The following is a 15,771-nucleotide window of genomic DNA, read 5'->3' as shown; positions in this document are numbered from 1 at the left end:
CCTGACCGCAGGTGACGTACACTTCCTGTTTCGGCCGGAAGCGCCGTCTGGGAAGGCGCCCTGAGCGCCGGCTGCCGTGTGTGGTGTCCCCGTGGCACAGCGATGGGTTTCGGACCACGGTGTGAGGGTCTGAGACCACGGCGAGACAGGCCATGTCGTCCGGGCCCTGGATCTCACTCAGCCCCGCTATCGCCCCAGCTGGGAGGGACTGTGTGAGTCGCGGTACCGTGAGCCTCAGTTTGTCCATCTGTAAAATGGCAGTAGTAGGAGCATGACTGGGTCTGAGCACTTCTGCTTCCCAGGCACAAACCTGGGCGCTTTCGAGGGATCGTTTTATTTAATATTCCCCAAATTGTGAGAAAGTGGCTGTTAGACCTATTTACAGATGAGGAACGAGGTCTGAGCTTTTGCCTGTAAAGGCCCTATGCTGAGAACATCTGGATTGTTCCCGAATTTCTTTCCAGATGTTAGAGCTTTATAGGAGAGTACTTATATGGACCCACTTTTGATTTTCCTTGAGTCGACGTTTTGAGCCGCGCCAGGGAATAGAGCAGAAAGCAAGGCAAATAAATGAACCTTCTCTCTTGACAGCTGCCCTTCAAGAACACTATTCAACAGTACAGACACAGATGATGAAAAGGCGCCGCATCCAGCATGGGGAGGACCCAGAGGAACCGACTCCCAGGCTCCGACCCTGGCTGTCCCTGTAGGGTTCCCAGCTACAGAGGCATTGACACTCCATTGAAGCCCTCTCTGACCTTTCCTGCATATGTGGGTTTGCCCCTAACCATCACCCCCACATCCCTCCCACTCTGGCAACCTTCTTGTGATACCACAAGCGACAGCTCTTTCCATAGAAGGGCCCACCTGACCTGTCACCTCAAAGGAGAAGCATGTCTCTCAGTGTGAAGATGATTTATTGCAAGTACATTTTGCAAGGAACTGGAAGATTCTTCCCAAAACAAGTTCAAAGTGGGGATATGAGTTAGGATTTTTATGCATAAAGGGAAGGGGATGGGGTCAAAAACTAAGTAATGTCCACATGATTCATTCTTGTCAGGTCAGCGATGATGTTGGATCTTTGTAAGGAGGGCACGAGCAATTTTTCTATTGTACATTGTCTCAAGCATATCTTGTTCCAGCTTCAGAGATTAGTTTAGGTATTGTTGTGGAAGCTCTTGTGTGCAGGATCTTCATAACTCTTTCCAAACTTTTGTCTTTTGAGGAGGAAGTCACTGACTCACTGGGCCTCAGGGTGTTCTTGATGCTATTCTGTTATCTTACTCCTGTAAGCAGAACTGAGACGGTCTGGTTAATGTCCTAAGAACTAAGTACAAAGAGTAGATTGCTAAATTCAACTAGGGTAAGCATATTCTCCAGCTATCACTTGTACCTACTTGTCTTCAAGTTCATTTGTTCACCCTCATTTCTACTGCTGGTATGTGTTGACTAGGCAGGTGTCTTTCCCATGCTCAGGGACTCTGTGGGGAGATCCACTGTTCATGCCCCTCCTCGCTTAAGCATCTGTTGAGCACCTATTTGGGCCTGGAGCCAAGGCAACTCAGACTTGGTTGTGGCCTCAAGATCCACAGTGTAAGAGAAGACAGCCAAGTGAACCGAGATACAGTAAAGTAGTCCAGGGCTGGGGTGGGTGTCCACTTGTGGCACAGACAGCAGTAAAATCTGCTCTGTTTGGAAGGGAGAGGTGGCCCAGAAAAGGAATAGAAAGATGGGAGACCCTTAGGCTCGGTACAGGAAGAAGGGTGGGTCTCAGGTGGAAGAGGTTGTCTAGGTGGAGTAAGCAGTGGGCAGAGTGTCAGTAGCCTGTTGGGAGAGAAGTAAATGACTTAAACTTGCTGGAGTGAACAGTTTCAGAGATTGACAAGAGTGTGGCAGAAGAAATAGGGAGTGAAGTGGTGAGATGCAGTTTTTATGCTGTATATTAGAGGGAACCAGTGGAGGGCTTCAAGCAAGGAAGCAGTGAGGATATGTGAGTTCTAACAGATTAGTTGTTTTAGCTAGTGGCCTAAGAGTCATTAAGTTCACTCTACATGGAAGTCAGCATGCTTCACCATTGCTGGAGCAGAAGCTTTCCCAATCCAGATCTCTTCCTAACTGTCCCTGCCACCAACTCAGCATTCAGCCTGCAAGTTCTCACTCCCTGGAATTTAATTCTGAAGTTCTGCCCATTTTGTCTTTCTTTTAAGAAAACTATGTAAAACATAAGGTGTAAAGAATACACCAAATTCCTGTGTACCAGCTCCCAAGCTGAGGAAATAGAACATTACCAATGAGCTTGGAAACCACTATGTTCTCTCCAAGGACATCCCTCACATCCAGAGCAGGCCATTATCCTGAATCTGATGTGGGTCACTCCCATGCCATGTGTTTCCTGAAACATTACAATGTGTTTATTCCAAACCAATGTGAAGTACTGTTTGCTTTGCAAGTTTTGCACTTTGTATTACTGTTATCAATGCCATAAACATTATATCTACAATTTGCATTTTTTGTTCCATTTATTATTGTGAGATTTGGTCTTAGCTAATCTGAGTAGTTTCCCACTGCATGGACATACTACAACTTATTGATCCTATTTACTTTTGATGGCCATGCAGGCATATTTAATACATTCTTATTACAATGTATTAAGATGCTGTAAGGCTTGATTATAAGTTCGGGAATAAATCATTGTTCTAGTTGGCAAGCTGCTAGAATGTGATATACCAGGAACAAAATGACTTTTTAAAAAAGGGAGGATTTATTAAGTTGCAAATTTACAGTTCTAAGTTTGTGAAACTGTCCACATTAAGTCAAGGCTATAAAAATGTCCAATCTAAGGCATCCAGGGAAAGATACCTTGGTTCCAGATGTTTGGTGATGTTCAAGGTTTCTCTCTCAACTGGAAAGGCACATGGCAAACATGGTAACATCTGCTAGCTTCTCTCCAGGCTTCTTGTTTCTTGACGTTCCCCCGGGGGGGGGGGGGGGCGTTTTTCTTCTTCATTTCCAAAGGTCTCTGGCTGCATGGGCTCTTGTGGTTCTCATGGCTCTTCCCAAAATGGTTCCACTTTTAAAGGATTCCACTATACTAATCAAGATCCGCACGGAATGGGAGGAGTCACAGCTCTCTCTAATCAAAGGTTAATACCCACAACTGGGCATGTCACATCTCTATGGTGATGATATACTCAGGTTTCCAACCTACGGTACTGAATAGGATTTAAAGAAACGGCTGCCTTCACAAGACAGATCAGGATTAAAACATGGTTTTTCTAGGGTAAATAATCCTTTCAAACCGGCATGGCAGTCCACAAAACTCCACCCTCATACACCTCATTCTGGAAGATCTCATATGCTTATGTACCTCATATTCTAAAGGGGAAATACACAATAGAAAAATAAGTAGAATATGTAACATGTCAGATGGGGATAACTGCTATAAAGAAAAGCAAAGTAGGGAAAGGTACAGAGAATGCTGGGTGGGTTCAATTTTATGTTGTACAATCAAGAAAGCCTAACAGGTGATATGCAAGCAAAGACTAAGGCAGGAAGGAAGCCGGCAATGCAGACATCTGGGGAAAGAGCATTGCAAGCAAAGGGAGCCAGGACAAAGACCCTCAGACAGGAATGGCCTTGTCTGATGAGCAGTAAGGAAATTGAGCAGAAAGATTGAGGGATGGCATACCAGAAAAGGTATGTGAGGGTGTGTCTGATTGCTGTGAGGTCTGGGCCAATGAAAGGACTTTGGATCTTACACTGACAGCCACTGCAGAAGTCTGAGGTAGGGAAGGACGGGCTCTGTCATCTATTCTAAAGGATCCTTCTGGCTGCTTGTTAGAGAATAAATCATCCCAATTTTTGCTACTGAATATTTTCCCTGAACATTTAAGGCTCTTTATGGACACCTGCAGCATTTCTCTGGACAACCCAGCAGAGTGGGCCTGACAGGTCCTAGGGTATGAATATATTGTCCAACATTGGTAGATACATCACCCTGTTACCAAAGGAATTGTACATTGTATATCCCTGCTAGTAAAATCTAGAATTTCCACTTGCTCCACATCCTCACCAATGACTAGCAACACTGTATTTTTTAATTTTGCCAAATGCATACTATAGTAAATGCTATCTTTAAAATTTTCAATTTCCAGTTGTTCATTGCCAGTATATAGAATACAATTAATTTTTATATTTTGATCTTGTATCTTGCAACCTTGCTAAGCTCACTAATTAGTTCTAATAGCTTTTTTATATGTTCCATTAGATTTCTACCTAGAAGATCATGTAGTCCAAGAATAGTAAGTTTTACTTCTTCCTTTCCAATTTGGATGCTTTTTTCCCCATTTTCTTGTTGATTGCTGTGGCTAGAACCTCCCATACGATGTTGAATAGAACTGGTGAGAGCAGATGTCTTTGCTTTGTTTCTGATCTTAGAGGGGTATGCCAGTTTGAAGCTATTATGTATCCCAGAAAAGTCACATTTTAATCCTGATCCAATTTTGTTTCCCAGATGTTTGGAGATGCAGGGCCCAACAGATGTCACCATGTGCCTTCCCATGAGATGCTAAGCAAGCCAGAACCCAAAGGAGCTACATAAAGGCCCACAGATGCCAAGTAAGGAAACCCTACAGGAAACAGAGGCTGGAAACAACAGAGCCCAGGAGCAAGGAACCAGCGGATGCCAACCGCAGGCCTTCTTACTGATGGAAATGTTCCAGACGCATTAGGGTTTCTTGAATGAGGGTAACCTCTTGTTGGTGCCTTACTTGGTCATTTTCTAGGCACTAGAACTGTAAATTTGTAGTTTATTTAATTATCTTTTCAAAACCTGTTCTGTTTCTGGTATATTACATTCCAGCATCTTAGCAAACTAATACAAGGGAAAAAGATTCTTTTTTTTTTTTTTTTTTTTACCATTATGATGTTACATGTAGGGTTTTTTGTAGATGCCCTTTATCAGGTTGGGGACATTCCCTTCTATTCCAAGTTTGTAAGCTAGTTTTTTAGCTTTTTGGTTTTTTAAGATGTTGGATTTTGTCAAGTGTTTTTCTGTATCTCTTGAGATATGTTTCTTTTTTTCTTTATTAGTGTGTTATTCTGGTGAATTACATTAGTTAACCAATCTTGCATTCCTGGGCTATGACTGCTTGGTCATGATATATTCTCCTTTCATTAAGTAATTGAATTCAGTAGCAAATTTTTTTTTTAGGAAATGATGCAATGCATACATTTCACCACGGACTTGTATCCAGAATATATACAAAACTCCTTCAACTCAATAATGAAAAGGTCAATGCAATAAAAACTGGGCAAGAAACTTTAGACAATTTTTAAAAGACATACCAAGTGGCCAGTAAGCACGTGAAAAAGTGCTCATTGTCTTTAGTCATCATACCACAATGAGACACTATTATGCACTCCCTACAGTAGCCAAAAGGGAAAAAGACAGCCAATGCAAAGTGTTGGTGACGATGTATAACAGCAAACTTCTCAGAGTAGGTGTGCAGGAGAGTTCTAGAGTATGATGAAGAAGGACTAGCTAGGTCTGATTGGAGAGGAAAGGCCTTCCTGATGTGATGCTGAAACCTGAAGGATGGGGCTCAGCCTCCCAAAAATCATGGTGGGTGGGCTATGGGAGTGTCCCAAGTGGAAGGAATAATGTTTACAGAGACCCTAAGCTGAAATCCCTTCAGAATATTCAAGGAACCTGAACAGGGCCAGTTTAATCAGAGTATTTTGTAAGTGTTTTAACAAGAGCTTGGAGAGGCAAGTGGTGGGCATGCCTTTGGGGTCATGGTGAGGCATAACTTATTCTGCAAACTGTGGGGAATCTTTGAAGGGCCCTAAGTGTCAGGAGGGAAATGTGATCCTAGTCATGTTTTTTAAAGCTCACTGTGCCTGCTGTATCCCTTATAGAAAGGGATGTAGGGGTGAAGTGGACATAGAGAGGCCAGTGAGAGACTACTGCAGTGGCCCTAGAGTGAAGATGGCATGCCACTTAACCTAGGGAGGAGATGGCAGTGGAGTAAAGATAATTGGACTGATAGATGTGTTCGCAATTAGAATTTCCAGGACTTGTGGATGGACTACATGTGAGTGATGTGCTTGAATAAGTGTGTCCAGATGGATATTTATGAAGGTCATCTGCAGGAACTGAGGGTCAATGTCTTCCTGGAATGCAAAATCTTATTCAGAGAGTTGGGAAAATTAAGTTATGGACTGGTAGTCTCTCTAAAGGTTGTGATTTTGGGGTTGTTTTGTTTTAATTTCACATCAGATGAGTCCTGGTTTTGTCAGTCACTTATGTTTCTGTCCTGAACATCTATAGATGGGGGCATTTTTCACTTCTCACAAGTGAGGACACACAAAAACCCATCGTCCTCACACCTCTGGTTTGGAGAGCCAGATCTGGTCCACCAGGTGCCCAAGTGGAGAACTCGACTGCCTAGCAGGGTTCCTGAGGCCCACACAGCTAGCCTTTGGGAAACAAAAATATTACCTTCTAAACACATCTTTTAAAACGTTTGTTCTCTCTGTCTCTATCTCTATCTTTGTCTGTCTGTCTGTCTGTCTCTCTCTCTCTCTCTCTCTCTCTCACACACACACACACACACACACACACACACACACACAACATGCTCATGTGGGTTCCTATATATCAGGCCAATATCCTACTGTAATAGTGCACTGATCCTATCTCTGGCTATAAACACATGACAGCTATATCCTATTTCCCACCCCAAAACATGCAATAACAAAAGTTTAGGATTACTTAACCTTAATATTATAAAAGTTCTGGATAAAAGTTCTGTTCTCTTTTATTCAAATGGTACATATCATTGTAAAGAAATTCAGATTGTTTAAGATAGGATAAAGAGCAAATATGGCTTAAAATCCCACCACCTACAAATAACCAAGGTTCACACGTGGAGCCATTCTTCCAGAGACTTGAAGATTCTGGGAGATTTTAATAATTTCATAACGTTGGGGTCATCCATGTTTTTATGAACCTGATTTTGTCTCTCAGCCATAAGCCATTTAATCTCTGCACCATAATTGAACATTCTCCCATTGGCAAACTTTAATAGTTTGTTATTATGAACTGTGCTAGAATAAAGGTCTTGTGCCTCTGTTTTCATACCCTTGCAGTTATCCCCATGGGTAAATTACAAAGGTGAGATTGCTGGACCAACTCATGAGCATACTTTATGTGTGCATATGTCAGACTGTTCCCCCAAAGAGGGTGCACCCATGTTAACTACATACATGTGCCATCCTTGACTACATCCAACATGTTTTTTTTTAATCTTTGTCATGCTTTTCCTGCCAGTTAACTCTTTAAACTTCATTTTATGCATCTGTAAAGTGGGAATAATAGTAATACTTGCCTCACAGGATTCTTGTACTAAATGAGGTTCTCTGGATTGGGTGCTTAGAATTCTGCCTGCTCGTAACAGCTGCTCAAATATATACTATTGTCATTTTTATTTGCTTCTGTGATTACTATTGGGGATTGAATCATGTCTCCCACAGAAGGCATATTGAGGTCCCAAGCCCTGGTCTTGTGGGTGTGAACCCACTTATAAACAGGGCCTTGGAAGATAACATTATGAGTTCAGGTGTGCCCAAACTGCATGAAGGTAAGCCTTCATCATATGGCTGAAGTCCTTATAAGCAGAGGAAATTAGCCATGGAAGTAGAATTAAAGGGAAGCACTGGAAGCTGGAAGTCAACAGAACCCTGAAGAGAATGGAGAGGATATCACCATGTGACAAGAAAGCAGGGAACTCAAGGACTGCCAACCAGCCAGAACACTGCCAGTGCCGGGAGGTAGCAGGTCTTCCGGCCTCTGAAAACATGAGCCAGTACATTCCTGAAGATAAGCCAACCCATTGTGGTTTGTGTCTTTGCAGCCTGGAAACTAAGACAAGTATTGATGAGTTTATACTTTTACATGTATTTTCTTTCTTGTACATTTGTACGTTTGTGAATTTCCTGTTCATTTATAAGAACTCGTGGACAATCTTACTTTGGCCCTCAGTGAGTGGAGTGCAGATAGCTTTATAATCAAGAATAAGCAAAGCTTTTCTGTACAGCTCCTGATTGGGTAAAAAATATATATATTTTTTTGGCCTTTTGGGCCATGCAATCTCTTTCACAACTGCTTGACTCTTATAGATTGAAAGTAGCAATAAGCAATATGGAAATATGTGGGTATGGCTATATGCCAATAAAACTTTATTTACAGAAACAGCAGTAGACCGATTTTGCTTGTAGGCCATAGCTTGCCATCCCCAGCTCTCATATCACCATTAAGCCTGATAATATATTATAAAATAACTTTGTCCTGAGTTACCAGGATATTTTTCCTGAAATAAGCAGTAAATATTAAATTTTATCAGCTCCCTTTTCATTATCTATTGAGATTTCTGCTTTTCTCCACTGCTTAATTAAAAATGGATCATTGCAGTCATATATTCTCTGATGCTGAGCACTGTGATTCCTGAAGTGAATGTTCCTAAGTTCAGATGTACTAGCTATACTGTATCCAGAAGTTTTACATCATACCTGATCTGGGATTTTTACATCAAAATTCCTGAAAGAGATTGGCCTTTTTAAATTTTTTCTTTCTTTGAGCTATCATTTTCTTATCACAAAAGAGGCAAAGGTTTGGCTTTCTACATGTTCTCGAGCAGCGATGTAGCCAAGAGTTTTCTGTTTCCTAAAGGATGGAAATAATTCACTACTAAAATGTCTTGTTAGAAATCTTTATGGGATTACTCTTTGAGAACTTTCTCAATTTAACCCAAAATGTTTAGGCATTTAGGTTTTCTATGTCTTCTTCAGTCATATATTTTCTAGAAAACTGTTTCTTTTCATCTAGGTTTTGAAGTGTATTAAATCAGAAATATACCAATTTTTTAATATTCTTAAGATCTCTGTTTATTTCCCTTTTATTCTCAATGTAGCAAATTTTTTTCATCGTGTTCATTTGGAATTTATCCAGTTTGTTTTTCTCAGTCACCTTTACCATTAATTTTCTGCTCTTATCTTTATTACCTCCTTCCTTCTGCTTTTATTATAAATTATTCCTTTTTCTAATGTCTGTGTTAACCACTGAATTTATTTCCATTGGTCTTGTTTCTTTGCTGCTTTACTGCACCCATTTCTCCCTGATGGCTCAGATATTTGATCCACTGCTTTCTCCTCCTTGTCTTTTTATTTATTTATTGCAGAATTGTAGCAATTTTGAAAGAAATAGAAAACTAGAAAGTCACAATATTCCCAGACTTATAAATCATCATTTCTCGTGTGCTTTCTCACTCTTGCCTAAATGCACACATATGGTAACATGGTTGCAGTGGGTTCTTCATTATTTTACCGCACACTAGGTTTACCTTTCTACATAGTGTTCATAACTACAGTTTTTATGGTGACTTTTGGAAACAAATTAGGCCCAGCTTTCCAGCAGTGGGGGCAACAATGAAATAAATAATGGCACTCCAGCACTTCAGAATAGTACATTTGGGTGTTTAATCAATCATCAACCTCTTTTGACCTGTCAGCAACAGCCTTTCCCATACTAGTTGATCATATTAAGAATTAGTATTAAAAGGAGTTGATCTGACTAACCATTACTCAGAAACTTCTTTATGTATCCGATGTCACGGAGGTTCAGCCCTTCTCTAGGAATGACAAAACTTAAATCTACTTATATAACTTTTATGCATCAAAATGAAATGTGTAGATTTTCTTCTCTGTTATGAATTCTTTGGTGCCCAAAGAAATTAGAACCCTGATTGAAAGGTTTCCCACACTGATGGCATTTGTATGGCTTCTCTCCAATGTAAAAGTTCTCTTATGTTGAGTGAAGGATAAACGAAAACTAAAAGTTTTCCCACATTTGTTACATTTATAGGGTTTCTCACCAGTATGGATTCTTTTGTGTACTGTAAGGTGAGAGCTATGGCTGAAGGCTTTTCCACATTCATTACATTTGTAGAGTTTTTCTCTAGTATGTGTTCTCTTATGCACATTAAGATTAGATCTTCCTCTGAATGATTTTCCACATTCATGACATTTAAAGAATTTCTCTCCAGTATGAGTTCTCTGATGTACATTAAGATGAGAATTTTGGCTGAAGGATTTTCCACATTTATTACATTCATAAGGTTTCTCAGCTTATGAACTGTGTGAGTTCTCTGGTGCAAGATGAGGTGAAGGTTCTGCCAGAAAGATTCCCCACATTCATTACATTCATAGGCTTTCTTTCTACTGTGATTTCTGAGATGATGAGAAAAAGATGAACACTTCTTAAAGGCTTTCCTGAATTCCTTACATTCATAGGGTTTCTCTCCAATATAAATTCTCATGATCTGAGAGAAGTATGAGCTATGAGTTAAACAATATTCACTTTTTTTTTTTTACATTCATAGGATGTTTCTCGTGCACTAATAGTTGCATGTGTAGAAAGGTATATACTGTGGCTGGTGAATTACCATGCTTGTTTAATTTATACAGTTTTTCCAAGGTTTTTCCATATGCACTGCCAGTACAAGGTTTCTTTCCCACCAAGATTTCCAGATGATTTGAAAATATATATGTTACAGCTTCGAACCTCTTGAAAATGTCCTTCTGTAGCAAATCTCTGTGAAGGGACAAAGTTTGAGCTACAGTTGCATTTGCCCACAACTTCATGATTTTCTCAGTCCTTGACCTTGGCCACTGCTTGCCCTTGTTCATATTCCACTGGCCCCATATGGCCCTCATGTATTTCTGCTTTTCTGATTCATCATCCAATTTCCAGTCATCTAGTATGGTGAAATCACCAATTGTGAATCTTGCCATGTTCATGCTGCTAGATAATTCCTCACTGGAAATGTCCTCCATTAACAGTGACTCTTGGCTTTTAGGTCTGTTCCTCCACTCTGGAAGGAAATGAAAAAGAGTTTGGATACTTGGAAAAAGAAACTTTTAGTGTGAGAATAAGATAAAAGCAACAACAAGATATGCAAGACATGAGTAGATGTTTTAAAATCTTGACTATTAGCAATGGGCCTGGGGAGGAGAGAAGACAAGCCACAACAAGCACACATAGAAGAGGAGGAATCCACGAGAAAACTGATCAACATAAAAAGTGTTCAGCAGAACACCCAGAGGGCCACCGTCAGGAATCATGGAATAAGCAGACATTCCCAAAGATAAATATTCAGGGCAGCCACGCTTTCAGGCTCAGACAGCTCAGGATTCTGACCCATCTCCCTGCTTAATGTTCATTCCTCCTGCAGTTAATAGCAAATTTATCTCCCTAACCCAACCAGTTTCATGGTGCCAAGAAGATATACCTCTTTAGATCCAGCTCTACAGACACCTTGGATTCAATGTCAGACTACCACAGCTACCCTTGTCCTCTTTCCTTCTGAATTTCTTTAGACCTGTTAATACACAGCCTCTCCGCTTCTCAAAGATCTTCTTTGATTCCCAAGGACTCAGGTGATAGCCAATTGACCCTCCCCAACCTCCCAGCCAATGTGGGATCCTCCTCACTTCCCATCATTTTGCCCTGTTTTTATTAGCCTTGGGTCACTACTTAACATCACCTTGTTCTTTCTCTGTCACTTGCTCCCTATCCTGAAATCACAAACAACTGTGAGCTCCATGAGAGTAGGACACCCTGCCGGGCCTGGTCATGGTACATTCCTAGTGCCTAGCACAGTGCCTGGCACACCATGGGCTCAGAACATTATTGGTGAGGTGAGCAGACTGGGTACCTAATCATGCTTATCAGCAGTCTTACCTCAGGAGGAGGAACATAGATTCTTTCCCTCCATGGTCTCCTGACCAAGGGGAAGAAATTGTGGGGTTGACCATGGTGGGGGGGGGCACAAAGAGAGTTTCACAGGGTCAGATAAATGGCCTAGGGCCTGCCCTCTCCCTGTGAAGAAGCACCGGTCAGAGGCATCGACCATAGAGTTGGGAGGGGGCATCAAGGCATTAAGTTAATAAATTATGAGAAGTTACAATTCCCTGTGGACAGATGAGCAAGAACTGGGAGTGGGGGTGGGGCAGAGCCAGGGCCCCAGGAGCACAAAGTCTTTCATCCATAAGGGTCAGGGTCCGTGCCAGCCTGCTCTACAGGTACTGCTCTGGCTACCCTGCTTTGTAATGTTTCTATTGGAGACTGTCAACCCCCCCCACAAAAGAGATGTTCAAGCCCTAAACCCCAGTCCTGTGCACATGAACCCTTTGTAAATAGGACCTCTGAAGATATTATTTGTTAAGGTGTGGACCCATTTGTGAATAGGATCTTTGAACACCGTATTTAGATGAGACCAAATTGAATCAGGGAGGATTCCTAATCATGAGACTGGAGTCCTTATAAGCAGAAGAAATTCAGGTGAAGTCAGAAGAAGCCACAATCAGCAGAACCTGGAAGAGAAGATTCAGGGAGAGAGAGATTGCCATGTGACAGGATCACTGTAATACTACAGGCTCCCGGAGAAAACAAGCCCAGTCAATACTTTGATGTTGGATTTCTAGCCCAAAACCAAGAAAATTCTTACCGTTAAGCCATTCAGTTTGTGGTGTTTGTCAAGCAGCCTTGGAAACTGTCAGAGAAGAAAAATCCCTCTACATGGAGAAAGCAGCAATAATGAATGTCTATGCTCAAGGCGAGTCCTTCTGGGAAGACAAACTGGAGGGGAGTCTGGGTGGGCTTTTTGCCCTAGGCAAGGAATAAGAGTCCACAAGGAGGGAATCAGGGTCATGTATAAAAGGCTGACTGGGACCTGCTATCTAGGAGCCAAATCAAAGATTTTAGGCCAGAGATCACCATATATGGCTTTGTTCTTCAACCCTGCATGATCCCAAGAATTGCCCAAGGTTTCTTAAAATTAAGAATCTGTGGGCCTTATCCCAGATCTCCTAAACCCTCTTCTCCAGGGTGGAGTCCAGAAACCTGGATTCTCAGTGAATGCTCCCATAATTCTTATGATCTAGGTGCAGATATCTGTTTTTTTTTCTTCATGTTTTAGATGTTACCTTTATTCCAAAATGAACAAAAATAAGACATAATTTTGGACATTACAGAACTTTCTAAAATCAGAGTAACACAGTCCTCATATAACAGGAAACTGAGGCCCAAAATGGTTAGAAGACACATTTTTTGAGTAAAGGATCCTGTAATTATCTAATACAAACTCAGAGAAGCTTACCCAGACTTCCTGCCAGTTCTATGACTCACTCTTTCACCAAATATTTGAAATAAGGCTAAACCACTCAGAGTTAACCATTCTCAGATATGTATCTCTATTTATATTACATTGCTGTTTTACTTTCAAACTAGTCTGAATATAGATACCATAAATATCCATAGTACTTGAAAAATTGATTCAGTTCCTCTTCTACCAGTATTATTTCTGAGATGCTGACTTACTGCAGTGGTTTTTGGTAGCTTAGAAGTCTATAAGTTATTAAAAGTCAATGAGTTCATGTCAGGGGTTTTTAACAGTTTGTTTTTACAGTAAGATTCCACTCTTACTGTCAATATCAGATATCTGTTTCTTTGCAGTGGTTGAATCATTCAGGGAAGGTAGCCACCTGGCCTCGGGGGCTGTTAAAAGTCCCTGAGGTCCTGGACAGGCCACAGTGGCTCAGTGGCAGAGTTCTCGCCTGCCATGCCATTGACCTGGGTTCGATTCCCGGTGCCTACCCATGGGGGAAGAAAAGGTCCATGCTGGGCAGGGACCAAGGACCAAAGCTGGGGACTCAAACACACTTCTGTCTGATAATGCCATCATCATAAATGCCAGGTCTAAATTGTCCTGGGGGGTGAGGAAGTCCTTAAGATCCGTCAAAGTCAGCACTGGGGAAGTCTCAGTTATTTTCTGCTGTATCGTTGGCACCTCTCCGTCTCTTGCCAATTTCCTTTTTTAACAAAAAGAGATCAAACTCAGATTCAGGACTTCTGATGAGCAAAAGTGTCTGGCCACAATGTCATAACCTCATTTTTTACTGAATTGATTTTTAAGGTTTCTTATTTTTGACAAGTGAAATTTGTCGCAACAGGCCCGGCTTATCCATTTTGCAGATAGGTATAAAGGTGTCTGTTAAAAAGAAAAAAGAATTTCAAAAAAGAAAACCTCTGGAGGAGGGGCCAAGATGGCAGCTTAGCAATGTGGGTGTTTTAGTTCGTCCTCCAGAACAACTACTAAATAACCAGAAACAGTACAGAACAGCTCCCTAAGCCACGTCAGTGACCGGACACACAGCATACCCCAGTCTGGACCAGCTGGACCGGCTGCAAGCCTACCCAAAACCGTGAGTTCCCGAAGCCGAGGTGGCTGGTGGCCGGCGGCCGGCGCCCCTCCCCCACAGGCAGCTTCCCAGAGGGAAAGGAAAGAGACTCTAAACCTGGTCAAGGCGGAGTTCACTCTTTGGGCTCACAGAAAAAGAGGAAAGGGGAGGAAACAGAGGTTTTAGTGACTGTGTTTCTACGGAGACTTGGCAGCCTCTGGATTCAGCGGCAGGACTTCTTGGGCTGCAACTGCCACAGGCATAGGCAGAAATGGGCTGCTTTCAGGGCTGTCTCCCACCTGTGTGTCCCCAGGGGAGGGGTGAAGCCCAACTCAGGTGAAATCCCTCTCAAGGAATTCAGACCCTAGGGCTTGGCAATTTGAAGCCATTAAAACCAGCCTACTACCTCTCCTCCTTCTCCACCACACCCCCAGCAGGGAGAGTCTTCCAGAGTTAAAAGTGCCGCAACATCTTTTGCTGGTGCAACCTGCAGGCAGACGCGCCACATACTGGGCAGGATAAGAAAAACAGAGCCCAGAGACTTCACAGGAAAGTCTTTTAAACTGCTGGGTCTCACCTTCAGGAAAAACTGATGCAGGTGACTCCTTCCCCCTGATAGGAGGCCAGTTCAGTCCGGGAAAACCCAGCTGGAGTCTATAATACCTACGCAGACCCTCCTAAGGGTGGGGAGGGAAAAGGCACCATACGAGCAGGGCAAGAAACAAGAAAACAAGAACTGAAAAATTACTCTCTGTTAAACAAAACCTAAGCTAGAGGTCTGGAAAAAGCTGAACCGAAGGTCAAAGAACAGATAGACAACAAATTCATCTAGCAAGAAGACCCTAGGTAAGAGAAGTGAAAGCAATCTCCAGAATAAACTAATTAAGGTAATTAAATGTCTAGACACCAGCAAAAAGTAACAAATCACACCAGAAAAATTGAAGATATGACCCAAAGGAACAAACCAATAGTTCAAATGAGATACAAGAGCTGAAACAACTAATTGAGAATATACAAACAGACATGGAAAACCTCATCAAAAACCAAATCAGTGAATTGAGGGAGGATATGAAGAAGGCAAGGAATGAACAAAAAGAAGAAATGGAAAGTCTGAAAAAAACAAATCACGGAACTTATGGGGATGAAAGGTACAGTAGAAGATATGAAACAAACAATGGAAACCTACAATGGTAGATTTCAAGAGACAGAGGTTAGGATTACTGAACTGGAGGACGGAACATCTGAAATCTGACAAGATACAGAAACTATAGGGAAAAAATGGAAAAATATGAGCAGGCTCTGGGAATTGAATGATAATATGAAGCACACAAATATATGTGTTGGGGGTGTCCCGGAAGGAGAAGAGAAGGGAAAAGGAGGAGAAAAACTAATGGAAGAAATTATCACTGAAAATTTCCCAACTCTTATGAAAGACCTAAAATTACAGATCCAAGAAGTACGGCGTACCCCAAA

At 41.8% G+C, this 15,771-nt stretch overlaps 1 long non-coding RNA gene across 1 annotated transcript; it reads left to right on the top strand.

Annotated features, from left to right (window-relative positions):
- The first annotated feature begins 53 nt into the window (after positions 1-53).
- Positions 54-2,500, top strand: LOC143658518 (uncharacterized). Its single transcript, XR_013163238.1, has 2 exons — positions 54-212; positions 592-2,500. It is a non-coding gene; the product is annotated as an uncharacterized LOC143658518 (long non-coding RNA).
- Positions 2,501-15,771: the final 13,271 nt, after the last annotated feature.

Source organism: Tamandua tetradactyla, chromosome 16 (genome assembly GCF_023851605.1).
Source record: "Tamandua tetradactyla isolate mTamTet1 chromosome 16, mTamTet1.pri, whole genome shotgun sequence".
NCBI lineage: Eukaryota > Metazoa > Chordata > Mammalia > Pilosa > Myrmecophagidae > Tamandua > Tamandua tetradactyla.
This window is presented reverse-complemented; position numbering and strand designations above follow the sequence as displayed.